Source organism: Falco punctatus (assembly GCF_963210335.1).
Source record: "Falco punctatus genome assembly, chromosome: 4".
Lineage (NCBI taxonomy): Eukaryota > Metazoa > Chordata > Aves > Falconiformes > Falconidae > Falco > Falco punctatus.
In genome coordinates this window covers 22,792,579-22,807,812 of record NC_137583.1, presented here as the reverse complement: position 1 = coordinate 22,807,812, position 15,234 = coordinate 22,792,579, and the positions used below count along the sequence as shown (strand labels likewise).

The window sequence follows — 15,234 nt, the reverse complement described above, 5'->3', positions numbered from 1 at the left end:
GGCCGCCCCCGGGGCCCCGGGGCTGGGCCGGCCTCGGCGGGGGCACCCCCGGCTGCGCGGCGGCGGCGGCGGCACCCGGCGGCGGCACTGCCCGCGCTCCCCGCCCGCCGCGCCGGCACGCGTGGCCCCGCCGGAGCCCGTGGGGCCGGGGATCCTCCTGGAGCGGGCCCGGTGGCCCCGCGGAGAGGGTCCGGGGTCCCCCTGGGGTCCCCCGGACCGGTGGGTTCGGTGGGTCCGATGTCCCCATGGGGTGGGTCTGGTGTCCCAGCGGGATCCCCAGGGCCAGTGTCCCAGCAAGATCCCCTGGGCTGGTGGGTCTGATGTCCCCACGGGATCCCCCGGGCAGGTGGGTCCAGTGTCCACACGGGATCCCCTGGGCAGGTGGGTCCTGGGTCCCCACGGGATCCCCCGGGCAGGTGGGTCCAGTGTCCCGGGGGAGCGTGGGGTGGGCATGCTGCGGCAAGGGCAGAACCGACGGGGCTGCAGCCTTGAGGCCATGGCGAGGGTGCGGTGTGGGGCGAAGGGCTTCGCCAGCACCGCTGTGGGGTCATTGTGCCACCCATCCCCACACACAGACTGGGAAAAGTCTCACTCATCCTCCGAACCAAAAGGTTATGCTTATGCATAACCCCAATGAAACCTGCAGCCTCAGAACTTTGGAAACAGACAAAAAAATAACCGGGAGTCACCACAGGTAATCGCCGTGAAGTTCAGGACTTCTCATGCTTTTGCAAAGCAGCTGCAATTCTTAGACGCCAGCTGTTGCAAAACGCTGAGCCCGACTAGAATGGTGTGTACCTGCCAAAGCAAACCTCTCCTCTGGAAGGGCTATGGTCATTTTCCCTGCTGAATGCTGAACAAGTAGAGGCAAGCTCATCAGATAAAAGGCGCATTTACCAAGATAAGGTAATAGCAGAACTCCCCGCACGGCACAGAGCCTCTGCTATCGCCTGCGAGAGTCCTGGTCCGCTCAGCGCTGGGAGGAATCTGAGGTCAGGAGGTATTACGTGAGAGCGCAGAGAGATGTGACATGGGCAATGGAGACAGGCCTTTTAAGGCTCACCGCTGTCTGAAGGTGCATGTCATTACCAGGAGGAATCCTAAAGGAAGTCAGAGCCTTGCAGAACTCTGCCGGCCACAAATCTAAGGTTTATAAAAAAACAAAAAACGCTTTACGGGATCCCAGCTGCATCTCCCACATAAACAGTGCAGTGCTGTGTCCATGACACGGAGCTCCCAAAGAGCAGATGCGTAGGCTGTCCCACCCGGCACGGTCTTCTCGGTATCTTGCGTCTCAGCCCGCAAACCTGGCACTGACGGCCCTGATCTGCTGGCCCATCTTGAGGGTCCGCTGTGATGCTGCCGACCCAGCCCACCGTGGAGGACAGGACTTAGGGACTGAAAATGGAGCGCTGGGTATGAATGGGGGCACGATCACAGCTCCGGGCAGATTCTCAAAGCAGAGACTGTCTTTTATACAAGCACTGAACAAATCCAGCAATAATCATCAGAAAAAAATGGAAGTGATGTGTGGATTTGTCCCTTCCTGCAGTTCAGGAGAAAGTAACCAGCAGAAGTAATGGGTACTGAATCAGAGAGTTTATCCTCTCTCTGCCCTGAAGACCCAAGCTGTCATTTTCCAAACAAAGGGTGAAAATAATAGGTACAAATTTTGACCTGTCCCATCACTGACCCCCTGTCCAAGGCAACAGAAATAATTAGAGCTTGCCGCAGCTGATTGCTAATGAAAAATGAGGTTTGGGGCCAACCTGCTCTGCATTTTAAGTTCACTCCAAGTGTACGTGGACAGTTTCGTGCCCATGAATTGTCTGACTCCTGCTTGCTCTTTCAGATATTCGGTACATTCCTGCAGTGGGTGGTGAGCTACAAATCAGGGTCAGAGGTAATCCCCAATTATTTAGCCCTTTTACTGTTCTTGTGCTTGCCAAACAATTATCCATATCAGGATTTGCTCATGACCTTAAGGGACGTTGCCAAGGATTTAGGAGTCCCCCTAAAAAGAGGATCCAAGTGAAGTTATTACATTCTTGAGCACCAAGTTAGATTGCTGGAGAGCTGAATTACATTTTCCTGGGGATCAGTTTTCATAAGCTAGGGCTGATGCAATCATCAATTTGCCTTCTTGATTTTGTTTGCTGAATTATTTCTATGCGGAGGGCTCCTTTACAACGCACGATTAAGGCAGCAGTGAAATGTTTAAAAAGGCTTAATTTTTCTAAAGCCATTTTGCCGAGCAGCAGGTCTCCCGAGTGCTTGTTTCAGAAGGGCCGAGAGTCACAGGACAGCAGCAGCTCGTGTCCAAGGGGGATTTGCAGTTATTTACAGGCACAGTAAAAGGCTGGGGGCTGGTTTGGAGGCACGCCGAAGGCAGGCGGGGGGGGGTGTCGAGCCCCAGGACCTGCCCCTTCCCCAGGACTGTCCCCTCCTGACCACAGCGATTTGGGGGGAAAATGTTCCAAAATTCCCTGGCACCGATGTCTGATGGAAGCCTATGTGGGCAGCACTGGGAGATAACAGATGGGTTGTGGATTCAAGCTTACGATAAGGTTACTGAGGGTGGTTTTGTTTTAAAATGTCTCTTACTTAATATACCCATGAAGGCCAGGCATGTGCCTGTGGCCTGTAATCAAATCGCTGACTCTCCTTCTCTCTCCTTTCCAGCAATCTCGTTTCAGGTTACTGGCACCGGAGGTGAAAGAACAGCCATGTCTTGGCCCAGCAGCCAAGGCTGGACGCTGAGGTTACACCGTGCGGGAGGCGCTGCACGGATGCGGTTAGCCCTCAGCATCTGACGGACAGCCTCCGGGCCTCCGTAATTAATACCCATTACCTTTTGCAGAAGGAAAAGTTTCCATGGATGCAAAACTGTAAGAGAGCGGAGGAGTGGGGTGCACTCGCACTCAGTAAACATGGTGGCTCCTCTCCTGAGCCAGGGCGATCTCCAGCCTCTAGGACGGACATGAAAGCACTTGGTGGGCAGAAGCCTGCTGCCAGCTACGTGGGATGGCACCTCCATTGAACACCCCCTGCCTCCCTGCAGCCTGAGGCCTGCGGTGCTGCAGCATCTTGGTCAGCAGAGGATGTATCGAGCCAGGAGCGCTCAGGATCGGCAGCTCCCAGGTCTGCAGGTCTCATTTCCCAGCTGTAGTGTCTAAGGCACGAGTAGGAGAGCCCGCAACCATCAGCTGGAAGGCAGGGTCCCGAGAGAGGCACTGCGGGACTTAACAGCGTAGGATCCGAGGAGCAGTTTGAAAGCCACCGCGGCTCTGCCTTGTCCTTCTGGTAGCCTGCAGGTAGTTGCAAAAGCTTGAATTTAGTGTGAAATCTGGTGGTTTCAGCTGCATCTGCGTGTGTGACTCACTATCTCGATAGCACAGCTGGCCACGCTCGCTGCTGCGATGAAAGGAATTGTCCGCAGGTTAGAGTAAGTCAAGATTCAATATTGCGAGTATGCACACCCATCGCTGCTTAATTACCTCGGTTTGGGCTACCATGGACTGCGCTGAGATAAAACGCTGGGAAAACCTAGCGAGAGTTGTTGTCTCTGTGGAGTGCTGGGGAAGCGAAGGGCCCTCCCTCCGGCACTGCCCTGGATCGCTGCCGGGCACGTGAGAGCTGCGGGCATGACGCTGGCACCGCTCAGTGAAACTTGCCTGAGGACTATTCAAATGAAAGCCATTCCCCTCCTGGAGCGGAGAGGTTTGCCAACACCCAGTGTAGCAGTGGGAGGAATATGTAGGTGGAAACTATTTGGAAGTGGCAAAATTTGTGGACATTACAATTCATAATAAGAGACTTTAGCCCACTTTGATACTCTGTTTATTAAAACATGCCAGCTTCCTGGTGACATCCTTGCCCTGCCTCGAACCGCCAGCCAAACCCAGGCAGCCAGGGAGCTCACGCTGTTTAACCAGTTCCCTGCCGGCCGGTTGCACCATCTCGTGAGAAAGAACTCCAGGCGTGCACACCCGTGCACACCCCTCCGGCTGCGCGCCGGGCTGCAGCCTCTCCCACACCGCCGGCTGACCCTGCTAGGGCCAGCAGAGCCCCGAACCTCTGCCTGCACACGGCCTAAGAGCCATTTCAGAGGGGCTGATGTCCTCGCTGCGGTGCCCAGGCTGCTTGGTCTCTGCGGAGCTCAGGCGGGGCAGGGGACGGCGCGGGGTTACCCACCCCATTGGGAGCCGGCAGGGAGCCAGCTGCGGGCAGGACAGCTCAGGAGCAGGAGTTGCTTCTCCTCCAAGTGACAGAGTTGTCTGGTGGATGCTTTGCACAATGGTATCTGATCACATTCCTCCTTCTGCCTAACATCAAACAGTGAGTCAGCGATGAAGCCTCATCAGATGTCTCTCTGCTTCAGCTTTCAGATCTGAAAAGCAGAAAGGATGGTGCTCTGCAAATATGCAAAGCAAAGAAAGTAGGGTGCCTTTAGATCTGACTTAGAAAACACCACAGCTTTTAACGACAGCATTATTTATTTTCTGCTGGCATTCGTGCACACCAGCAGGAATCAATACCACCAGGGCTCCTAGTCTAGGGAGATTTTGTTCTTTCTGGGGGACGCAGGTAACAACAGCAACAGGGCCAAACTACATTGCGTCAGAGTCAAATATTAACGTAAGAAGTATTTTGAACATGCTAACTGGATTAAAAAGATTACACAGACCTCCTAGAAATACTAATAAAATAAAGGCAGAACAGGCAGAAGAAGAGACCTTGGGAGTATGTTCATCCCACAGTTCATGCCAGGACACAGACGAGTTAAACCTTGACTTCCAAACCTCGAGTCTCTTGGCCAAGGTCTGTGTGCTCACGGCATGTAAGATGCCTGTTGGTCGGTTTGGGGGGACTGAGTTCAGACTGTAAGTATCATTAGCAGCGGAGCAAAGGCTGTGTGTCAGGGCTCGTGGCAGAGGTGAAGAGCGCAGCAGCTTGGTGTGGGAAGCTGGCCGGGGCGAAACCTGGCAGGCGGCTGAAGCAGTGCCATGGGAAGGGGAACCCAGCCGAACTTCTGCAGGGATGCTGTTGGCTCCCAGGCCTGGACATAAGGGAGAACAAGCCCTTATACTGCATGTGGACTTGCTTCACCCAGCCTGGTCTTTGTAGGCTTGTGGGATCGCACAGGATCAAGCACCTGCTTGCGAGGGAGTGGGATGTCCTCATGGCTGGCCGAGGGCTGCAGTTGTCTCCGTTAACCAGGGGCTGCTTAAGGCGTGCGGATGCCTGACTACATTGGGAGAGGAAAAGGGAGCACTGGCACTAACTCACTAGGAGTTAGCGAGCATTTGACCCCTTTGAATAAATGGGACGCAAAGAAAATGCAGGCAGTAGGGGAAATGCAGGTGCATGGGCTCCTTCCTAACAGGCCAGACAAACCATACACATGAGATCGTTTCCTAGTCATGCAGACTTAAAAAACACTTGGACACGAATATCATTAAGCTCTGGGGTAGTCTGGAGCAGCCGTGGGAGAATGTAAGCAGTCATTTTCTAAATAAGAAGCCAAACCTCTGAATCCAGATCCACCTCCTCCCAAACTCCCGGTCTGATCCCATGTGCATCACGAGCCAGATGTGGCTTGGGCATTGCTCCTGCTGCAAATTCAGCTGAAATAAGCACAAACAGGAATTAAATGGAATAGGAAATATTCACGGTGGATTTGTGCCTAATCAAGATTACACACAGTTTTGCTGACTTTATTCCTCCAGCGCAAAACAGGACCACTACGTGCCATGCAGCAGCCCTGATGCCACGCTGCAGTCGGGCTCCTCACCTAAACAGCACCTGGAGGGGAACGTGCCTGTACTTACATAGAAAATACAGCCCACTGGGACTGAGAAAAAGGCAAAGTACACCCAAGGCTTCCCTACGAGAAGTACTAGTTGACAGGAATGTCTCTCATAATGCCCTTCCCTCTGTATCAGAAGTGATCTGGCTGAGAAGTCCTGGAGCAAACCACAACTGAGGGTGTTGCTGTCTTCCCCAAATACTTTCTCTAATGAGGTTTTTAAATAGTTTTGCCCCGCCTACACTGGCAGCCAGAGCACTTTCATCTCCAGGTGAATGGGAACCGAGGTGGGACTCTGCTGTCTGCTGGGGAGGATCATTTCCATATTGCAGCCGAGGCGGTGAGGCTGCCAGGCAAAACCCGCGCTGTGGCAGGGAAGTGCTCGTTCTCTTCTCGGAGATGCCTGCTGATCATGGTGCAAATATTAACCGCATGCATCAGCGTTTGAAATGCAAAGAGCACTCCAGCAGTGTGGGTTCGCAGGAGGGGAGGTGCGTTTCGGTTACACCTTCACACCGATGAGAACTGTGCATCAGCCAGCAGGTAGCCACTGTAAAAATGAGATTTATATACAGAACTCAATTTGTTGACACCTGTACCTACGGTGCTCCGAGTAACCACACACCTTTTGTTCTTAGGTGGCAAAGATCACGGCTATCCTAGAGGTTTTTTGGTGGGTGTGAAAGTACTTTCCACGTAAATGCATCTCGCCCCCTTCTCCTCCCCTGCACTGGCTGCCGGCGGAGCAGCACTGACGTGCAGCCTCGGAGGCGTGCGCTCACCCACCCTCTCGCACACGGCTGAGGAGGAGTCCGAGACTTGCCTTGCACCTCCGCCGGTTCGTCTCCCACGAGGATGCCAGAGCAGGGACAGCGCTGACCTCACACCACCACTTCGCAGGGCTGAGTATGGGATCTGAGAGGTCAGACGGTGCTCTGAGTATTTTTTCCTAAGGGAAAAAATACTTTCCTCACAAAATATTCACATGGGCTACATCCCAATAATGTGGGGAAATACAAATGGCTACATAACCTCATTACAACTGTCCCTTCTGATTTTATAAACTGCACGTCCATATAATGAAAATAAAGTCCCAGCCCTGAAGAGCTGCGAACAGCTGCAGCTGCTGCCCAGATGTGGTTGCCCAGAGCCTCTGCAAAGGTTTCAGGAGAAAACCCCCATCTGCCTCACACGTAATGCCAAAACAGAGGACAGAGGTTTAGTTTTATGAACCTCAACCAAGGAGACATTAAGTGCCTTTGATCTCCAGATATAAAAATGATCTTTTGATTTAAGATTATGAAAATGAATAACCATCTGCTAAGAAACAGCTACGGACCCACGTTTTATTGAGGCCATATGGTGTCCAGGGTTTCTACGTATGAATTCAATTAGCTGCTTGTGTCTGCGTCAGTAATTCTGTATCCACCCAGTCATGTTTTTGGAACAAATATTATAATATTCCCATGGATCCTCCAGACAGTGGGAGGTGTTTCCTTCACTGTGAAGGTTTTGGGAAGTGATGACTTTGTCTCATTTCATCTTACCCTACTCTGCATTTTTTGTCCCTCACTTCTCAAGCTCGGAGCTTGACCCAGGACCTCTGAGCCGGCTGTGGTGCTGAATGAAGACATCCCTGGTTCCCATTTGCCTGTTGGGCTCACGTTCCAGCTTTCCCCATCACCCTCACAGGAACTTCTCCCATCCACCTCTCCTGCACTGGGACTGAGTTCACATTGTTGTTGAAAATAGAACCCATTTCTAACCTAAGCCAGATTTACTCCAGTCTCCTTTCCACAATGTTTACCAGGGGTTTACTCAGGGCTCGGCTCTGTTGAGAGCAAGGTATCAGTTGCCACCACCTTGCAATCTGGAAGGGTGGCGTGATGTAAAGATAACAGGCCTTTTAACAGGGTGCAGAAGGGTGGGAATGACCAGTTGCCTGACCGGCCACGAGCACTGCCAGACGGGTGGCTTTCCTGCCTGGGAAGCCAGGCTATGCAGAACCTAATTAGTTGCTACGATCTTTCAGATCTAATAATCTGGAAGTCCCCTTTTTTTTAATTATTTTTTTAAAGGTGTGGCTCGGCACCACACGCTACACTCAGCAAGCTGCATATTTGCACCGATTTGCCTCTGCAGTGTTGGAAGCAGGAAAAATCCTGTTATGGGAGCAGGCTGGGCAGAAGCCCCGAGAGCAGCAGGCTGTAATTAGGGGCAGGCTGCACTTGCAGGCTGCACCTTCCTCTGCATCCTGATAACTCCTCTGTGCAAGAGACAGCCTTGAAAAATGCTCCTGAGCAGAAAGTATCCCTAGCAAAGCGATGGTATTTAAAGGGATGGAATTTGTTGTTTTCTCTTGACTTTTTTGGGGAGGGATGGGGTTGTCAAGCTAAATTGCTATTTATAGAGATGCTTCTCGAAAGGTTTTCTTTTTTCCCTCCTCTTTCTGTGCACATACTAGCACAGCATAGACAGAGCAAGGTTTAGCTTCGGCTAAGAAATACCAGTTTTTGTAGAGCCCTGCGTTATGCCAGAACAATACAGAGCAGAGACTGTCACAGGAGCTCCCACTCAGACCAGGTCCACCTCCTCCTGTGAGGACACGCTCTGCAGAGACACCCTCTGCACCCCCTGGCTCATGGCTGCGGCCCCCCTCACCACCATGCCCTGGGAGCACAGCCAGCAGTTCCTTCTCTTAGAAAACCACTTCTTCCCTGACAAGGCTCCTTTACAACCGCCGCAGGCTCGGCGTCGCTGCTGCCCTGGACCTTGCCTGGAGCACCGTGCAGCAGTCCTGGAGACCTGCAGGTCTCCTGCTCCAGCTGCTCCTCATCAGCTTGAACGCCTGTTCTGGGTGTCTAATCGTCCTCAAGCTGCTGTCACAGGCTGGGCACAGAGTCTGGAAACAAGGTCTGCCACCCCAGCACAGACCTGGGCTTTATTTTGGTTTTTGTTTGTTTCCTTACAAGCATTTTTTAAATCTTAATGCCATACGGTTTCTGTCTACTACAGCTTGTGGAAGGGGCTGGCCAGCTGAAACATCCTGACATCCTTTACACCTGTAAACCACAGTCTTACACCTATCTGAAGGCTGGGCCAGGAGCCCCTTGGACTGTCCTCCTTCCTCTGCTGCATTGAGAAAATCTGAACCAGGATGATACGTTAAATTCCCTGGCCCACATTGCCCTGCTGTCCAGAATGGCACCATCACACAGCAACCACCCTGAGCTGCCCAAGGTAAGACCTCTCTTTTCAGGTGTTTCTTACCAATGATCCATGTTTGACTGTGTTTCAAGAATAGCTTTACGCTATGGGTAATGCTGGAAGGTCCTTCTCCTCCCTGCCTTTCCTGGGGACCAGCCATGGAACCAGTGGTCTATCAGGGCATGCTGTGGCTGCTGCACCTGGGTAACCCGGAGGGGCACCTTTCCGGGCCGGCTCTGCTCATTCTGCATGGCTATGATTAGAGACTTAATACAAATTAAAGGACTATAAGCATAGTAACGCACAGCAAAACTACTAATTTCCAGTGGTTTCTCTTTTTAAAAATAAAACATAAGCCCTTTACCAGATGGGTTTTACAAAGAAGGGCTCTGAAGAAGCAGCCATGAGGAAAGAGCAGCAGAGCGGAGGGATGAGAAAATGGAGCAGGTTCTCATTAGGGTGCAACGCATGTAATAATTACTTGAGGAAGCACAGGGGATGGCAGGGCTCATTGCATTCTGGATCCCACAGCAACTGCAAGCCTGCCTGCATGTGCAGCTGCTACAGTCCTGGAATACAATTTTTACAGCTCTGTCTAACCCAAACTTCCCTTGCCCTTTCCTTCCCAGGAACTCTTGGGAACCTATAACTGTTCCAACAGGCCGCATGGTTGTTTTTTTTTTTTTATTTCCCCTTGGTGCTGAACTGCTTGATAAAGCAGTTACTGCTCAAAACCAGGATTTTAGGCAGCTAGTTCAAATTTGACACCCAGCAACATGGATTAGTCAACTTTACGCCATAGTCATCACTCCAGCTTCTTCAGCCTCCCTTGACAAAACTCACATAAGCATCCCTGTGATGCTATTACCAGATGTTCTGGTTTTCCATCCTCACAGTTTGTCTTATTCAAGGGATCCACCAAAGACCCTCTGATCTGCTGGCATGTCCTTCAGGACTCCCTTACTGCAGCCCATGCCAGCCCAGGCAGGTGGCAGGTTTCTGGGCTCCCAAACCTCAATGCAGAACCTTCCGCAAATGTTAAATCCACCCACCCCTACCCATCGCCATCACACATCACTAACATCACCCATTTCAAACTGTTTTGAGGAAGGTTAAGAGTTGGCTGGTTGAAGCCAAGGTTGTGACTAATATTTTTTTGGGGAAAGTACTCTATGTCAAAACAAGTGAATAGTGAAGTGGAGACATGTGGTACAGGGATGTGTGGAGGGAGGGAGGGGCTTTCTTGTGCCAAATTTCCCTTCTCCCTAAAAGGAGAACCCAAGTTGCCTTATTTCTTAATGCAGAATGAGACAGAGAAGGAAAACTTCCTTCTTTACTTCTTTTAGATCCTCGCATTTCTAGAAAGCTGCTGAATCACACCCTTATGATATGCTGTCACAGAAATGGACCCCCTCGGCTTCTACTCGTGGCCGCTGTGGGCCAGCCCAGTGGGTGGGTTTCATAGCTGTTGGAGCCAGAAGAGCCCCTTACGTGCATCCCACCTGACCCCTGTGTAGCACAGGCTGTAACGACACTGCTGCACCACAGCGATCTTTTTCTCATTGCTCCTTCCCGCAGCAAGAGGCTGCAGGTTTGAGCCTTCCTGAGCCTTCCCCCAGCCAGAGCAAGCTGTGCAAGCAGGCACACGGAAACCTGCAAGAAAAGCCAGTGGAGTCCAGGCCCAGGGGCAACTGATGCATCCAGCAGACGACGGCAGCAGGTCCATTCCTTACGAGCTACAAAGAGAATGAACCAGAGTCAGGTATGTTATATGGAAAAATCTGGGTTCTGTGACTTCATAAGTAAAATAAAAACAATTATTCTTAGTCATCTAGAGCAGGCAAAGGACTCAGCCTTCATACCTACTTTGCTTCCAAAAGTTATTCAAGCCCTATGGAGCCACATATATTTGCTTATTAACTATGTGACTGCAATAGCAAAGCCGCCTTCCTCTCTCTCAAGCTCAAATGTGGTATGTAAAATGGCAGTGCCTTTTATAGCCCTGTGCCCACAAAGACTCAGCTGCAGAAGTCATTTCCTATTTACATCAAAAAAAAAAAAAAAAAGCACAGTTCAGCAAAGATTGCTACGACTCCAGCCAGCAAGGTGCTTTCTGCAGGTGTGGATGGGTGATTCACCCTCCCGTCAGCAGCCGGGGGCCCGGCTCCAGCCAGCGCCTCTGCCCACAGGTTATCTTCATCCTCCGGCTTCCAGTGCTTCCCCAGGCCTAGGCAACCCCAAGCACACCCAAATAAAGTCCCAAATCAATCCTGTCTGGCCTCACCCTCTTTCCCAGCAGAGGGTTTGGACTGTTTCCATGTTTCTCTTCCTCCCAGAGGAAGTCCTTCTTAAAAGCAACTGACTCCCTTTGAAAGCCTGAGCCAGAAGATCGGACTTCGCCTGCTGCCCCGCTCTCCTTATCTCTTCTGATTAGAGTAACAACCCTCCAAGTCTCTCCTACGCCCCAGACAGGCTTTCCTCTTCCCCCACAAACAGCATCCCCTTCCAGGGACCAGCCCTATTACCAGCTCCTGCCCTCGTTAACCCTTTCACAGCCCCTGCCCTCTTTGTGCTCTCGGCCACACAGCACGGATGTTGGGAGCAGCAGGCGAGCTCTGCAGCGCGGGGAACCTGTCTGGGGGCATCCAGCCAGTTCCTACTGATAACACCACCGAGGCAGCAAGGAATTAGGAGCTGCACACGGAAATAAAACATCCCATGGTATAAACAGCTGGCTGAAGCCCGTCAATTTTGCCTACTCTTTAAAAACTCATCGGAAATACTAAAATACACGGATTTTTTGCTAGCCCGTCCCTTGGGAACACTAGTGTTGTTCCCAGCCAGCAGTGAGGAGCTGTCAGGATGCCCAGAGCATGACACAACTGGCTCAACGCCCCTGACAACCCCAGTTTCACTGGAAATCATGGTGCTGGGCTGGACAGTCTGGTGCTGTGGCTTTGCCACCATCCAGACTTCAGCCCGCTCAGTGTGGATGCACAGTGAAAGGCACTTCCCAAAGCCAGATTTTACAAAAATGAATTTCACCACTGCCAGCTAACCAAAAGCAGGACTCATTTCAGATAATCTTCACAGATAGGTACAGGGGAAACACAACCCAGGCAACCTCAGGAACAACCCACCTTAGCAGAGATTGCTCCATTAATCACTTTGGCTGCAACTCAGCATCACCAAAATTAGAGAGGTCTGAGGTTAGCTTTTCAATCTGAGAAGCCGTGTCACATTGTGACTAGATACTGTGCTGAAATTCAGCTGCCGGAATTATGGAGGTGGAAGACCTTTATTTAGCCTGATCTTCCATCGTGAAACCTCCCCCAGACTTCCAGCAAAACCCTTCTCGGAGCATGTCAGAGTGCTGAGTAACAGGACCAGTTCAGCTGACTGGCGTGACCTCCAAGCTGCTTACCCTTGTGTAGTTTGGATACCAAAGTATTCATCAGAAAGTAACGTCCTCAGAAAGTTGGTGGGAGACCTTTAGTTTTCATTTTCTTACAGATTTTTTAAATACAAATAAATTATATTTCTGTTGGCAAAGAAAACTCTAAAACCTCCTTTAACCATACAACAATTTTGAAGAACATTCTGCATTTGCTTCAGCGGTGCTCTTCCCTCTCCTACGGCCAGCGATGGCTGTCATTTTATTCATCTCTTAGCAACATTTATGAGCATGAATTTGTGCAGTGCCGGGGTCACCACACCCACTACCAAATCACACATCCACACAGCCAACTTTCCAGAGAAAAGAAATAATAATAATAAAAAAAATCTACTCTTTCGGCATCTCATTCTCACTACTCAAACATTACTGATTTGGGGTGGAAATTCCCTGGCAGGAGCTTCTGTTTCCATTTCTGCATGTTCCTGAGAAAAGTGGTGAAGAAAGTTTCAGGGTACGAGCTGTGGTGTGCTAGAGCCACAGCCTCACCCAGGACTCACTCAGACTCTTTGAACGTAACCCCAGCATGGGTTAAAGTTGGGGCAACGATGGGGACCACTTTGGGATGTCTGTGTTCACTGAAGCTAACGGGGCTCTCACCGCCTGAACGGTGGTGAGCTCAGGCTCCAAGGCAGTAGAAGCCACAACGTGGTTTTGTGAAGAGGTGGGTGCACCTGCACGCCTGCCGTACAGGCAGACAGACATCCATGCCAGACCAGGCTCAGCTCACATAGTGGCAGCGGGAGCCTTCATCCTCAGTTGGAAGAGCGTGTCATCACACAGCACTCCCATGTCAGGAATCACCTCCTGCCTCTGGCACAGGCTCCAGCTCCCAACTAAGAACAAGATACAAGTGGCCCAAGGGCCAACCTCCATCCCACCTCACTACAGAACAACATGTGGCTCAAGAGGCACCTTTTGCTCACACATTACTTTCCCCATGCATTGTGTCCTCCACTCAGTGCTGCCACAGAGCTGTAGTGATGCCACCAGGGCCGACAGGAGGTGGAAGACAAGGCAGCAGCATGGCCACACCACCGATGGGACATTCATGGTCCACCATCCCTTCCCATCACTGGCCTATCATGTTTGTTTCCAATTGCAAAAGACAGAACCCCTCCCCGCTCCGAGCCTGCTGCTGGCCACATACCGAGGGCAGCTGAGGAAGAAACAGTGACTCAGAGGAGGGGAGACTTCCAGGTCAGGCTGGCTTCGGGGGAACTGCCAGCGCCCTGTCCCACGGGGGAAGTGAGATGGGGAAGCGGAGCGAGCTGGCACAGGAGGTCAGCGACAGGTCAGGTGGGCATGCACAGACATCTCTGAACTGGCCTTCAGATGGAATTTAGAAATGAATGCTTGCTTGTCTGTCGCTCACAAGGGTGTACGACATGAGTGGATATAGATGTATGTCTGTCTAGATGCCCCACTCCCCCAGCTTTTGGAAGATAAGGTTGTTTTTTTTACTTCTATTGCCAGTGCTATCACTCAGTTGTCATATTTTATCCCTGTGGACAGTTTCTGTATCAAATTCTGCCAGTAAAGTGCTCTGGGACTTTTTAGTACAAAAAGCGCCATGTAAGTTTAAAACTATCTCTCAGTGCCATAAAATTACTTAGAAATAATGTAATCTCTTCAATTCTGGAAACTCAGCATGATGCAGGATTTAATCTTTACCTGTCATTGGCCAAGTACATTCTTGTACTCCACCAAGATGTCTTAGCAACTGCCCTAAAGTGAATACAATGCCACAATTTCTGCTGTTAGGCTGACGATTGATTGATTTTCACTGCTTGGATAAAGAGAAGGAAAGAAGTGAAATAGTGAAATGAATAGAAGTGAAACCACTGGTTATGCTGAAAACACAGCTTTGTTAGGAGAACTGCACTACCCGCCATTTATCACAAAATCTGATTTCTGCAGCCTGGATGGCAATGCCTCGTCACTTAAATGTCAGATTATGGCCCACAACACCCAGAAAACCACAGCAGTACAAATCCACAGCTGTTCCCTGCCTCCCTTTCCTTAGGCAAAGAATTAGGAACAGTGAAAACAAAATCATGGGACCGAAATAATAAGAATTAAAAAAAAAAGAAATCACAAGACGGGTGGTTTGGAGCTGGGCAGCGCAGGGAGGGTGCCTGCAGCTGGAGCACCGCGTGCTGCACCTTTGTGACGCAGGGACCAGCGCTCGGGCTCTTGCTGCCTCGGCACGCCATGCAGGACCTTTCCAGCTGGGATTTCTCCCTCCTTTCACTTTTTCCAGCTCCTGAAGTCTGCACCTGAACAGAGGGCACAGAGGAGCCAATCTGATTTACTGAATTTTACCCTTTTCTCCTATAAGGAAACTTCCTTCCCACCCCACCCCCACCCCACCCCCCGAAAATTTCAAAACCTGTACATTTTGGGGCTGAAAGCTCCTCAGTGTGGTGCCTTCAGCTAAAGAGGGACTTTGGCTTCCCACCTGCCACTTGGGGACTGATGCAAGCAGGATAGCGAGCAAGCTGACTCCCATTTCCCAGGAGACGGTTCAGCCAGATTTAGGAAAAACTGAGCAGTCTCCTGTGCCAGGACCCATCGCAGATGCTGGTGGAAAGGCAGGGATCTAGCTCGAGCACTTGAAGACTGTGCTATGGCTCATTGCCAGACGATGCAGCAGAAGAGTCCGTGATCGGCAGCAGGCACAGACGCTGGGCTCAGCTCTCCACGGGGACCCCCAGCCGTTCAGGCTCTGCACCTAAATATGTAAGCTGGGGTCCCCTTGCCC

The 15,234-nt window shown here is 51.2% G+C and overlaps 1 long non-coding RNA gene across 4 annotated transcripts in view; it reads left to right on the top strand.

The window, feature by feature from the left end:
- Nucleotides 1–7: 7 nt before the first annotated feature.
- LOC308062791 overlaps nt 8–15,234 on the top strand; it is a 36,558-nt gene continuing 21,331 nt past the window's right edge. Inside the window, exons 1-2 of one of the 4 annotated variants that reach the window (XR_013927693.1) lie at nt 8–8,722; nt 8,825–10,778. This is a non-coding gene — a long non-coding RNA (uncharacterized lncRNA). Of the gene's footprint in view, nt 10,779–15,234 lie in introns of all 4 variants that reach the window. The other 3 variants (XR_013927694.1, XR_013927695.1, XR_013927696.1) reach the window with 3 other exon arrangements.